This window comes from Tamandua tetradactyla, chromosome 9, assembly GCF_023851605.1.
Source record: "Tamandua tetradactyla isolate mTamTet1 chromosome 9, mTamTet1.pri, whole genome shotgun sequence".
Classification (NCBI taxonomy): Eukaryota; Metazoa; Chordata; class Mammalia; order Pilosa; family Myrmecophagidae; genus Tamandua; species Tamandua tetradactyla.
The window spans coordinates 61,615,686-61,617,343 of NC_135335.1; positions in this window are offsets into that span (position 1 = coordinate 61,615,686).

The following is a 1,658-nucleotide window of genomic DNA, read 5'->3' on the forward strand; positions in this document are numbered from 1 at the left end:
TTAATGCCACTGTTGGTGTTTGGTTGGACTCAGTCCCTGCTGCTGTTGGAGACTCTTTCCTTTCCTTCCAGGAAGCCACCTGTGGGGGAGGGGTGCTGGTCGCCGGCCACCACGGCTTGTGGAACTTGCTGATCCGAGACTCGCGGCTGGTCCAGGAAGCAGCCTGCGAGGGAGGGGTGCCAGCCGCTGGCCGCCGTGGCTTGGGGAATTTGCCTCTCCGAGACTATCAGCTGTCTGGGAAGCCACCCATGAGGGATGGGTGTCAGCTGCCAGCCGCCACGGCCCAAGGAAGCACGCGCCACTCGGGGAACTCACCGCTGCAGAGTCTCGCAGCTGGTCCAGCCAGTCCAGACTGGGGTACGCTGTCTGTCCAGTCTCTGTCGTGGCTCTGGGAGTTATTCTGTACTGTTTCTGGTTATTTGGTAGTTGTTCTGGAGGAGGAACTAAGACGCGTGCACCTTACTAAGCCGCCATCTTGGCCCCCTCCCGGGTCTTTATTTTTTATGCTGCTTTATAACACAGTCTAGTTTTCTTTCCTTTCAGTCTGAAGAACTTCCTTCAGCTTCTTGGATGTATATACTCACATCCTTTGCAAGTTTGGGAAGGTCTTTGTCATTATTTCTTTGTCTATTGCTTCTACTCTTTTCTCTCTTCTTCTGGGATTCCAATAAGGTGTATATTTATGTGCATGATGGTGTCTCATGGCTATCTTGGGGCTATTTTTGCTTTTAATATTTCTTTTCTCTTTCTGCTCCTCAGTGTGACTCATTTCAAAAGTTTTGTCTTCAAGTTCACTGATCCTTTCTTTTGCCAGCTTTGGTCTGCTCCTGAAACCCTCCTGGGCTTTTTTCAATTAATTTTTTCATGACTTGCAATCCAGTAGTTCTGTTTGATTCATTTTTTAAGTTTCTGTCACTTTACTAAGTTTCTCATATTGCTAATTCATTGTTTTCCTGATATTCTTTAGTTCTTTTTACTCTCCTTCATCTCCTTGGGCAATTTTTAAGATCATTAATTTTTTTTTAATTTTAAAATATTTTTTTGTTTTGTTTTTCTTTTGCATTTTGAGAATGTCCACATTCTCATCTTCCTTGTTGATGTGTTCTGTATCTTTGTCCTCTTCCTTTGAATGGGCCATCATTTCCAATTTCTTTTTTGCCTTGTACTCTTATTACACAGTATGCATTTTGTTTGTTTCTTTTTGGTTACACGGTCTGAGAATCAAACCCAAGTCTCCCACATGGAAGGCGAGCATTCTACCACTGAGCCACACATTTTGATATTTTAAAAGGTTAACTTTGGTATTTACTCCCTGGTTTGTCAGTTTCTTGGCTTTGTAACCAGGTGGTGATAAGACAGAGATTTTCTTGAGTTTCAACCCTCCTTTCAGGAAGATCTGTCTGCATTGAATGCAGGTTGTGGGTTTTCCCTTATTTTCTGGACCTCTATCTTGTCCTGGGGTTTAGTTTGTTAGTTATTTTTGAGTTCCCTTGTTTTAGGAATTTGGTTGTCCCCTTTGATCTCATTTTTCCAAATATTTTAAGTTGCTATGCTTTGGGCTCAGACTGTCCACCTCTGTAGTTTTTGCTCTCCTTTTTTTTTTACCTTATTTGCTTTTGCCTGGAGGCCAAATTCTGAGAGTAGGTTTGATGCAAAAA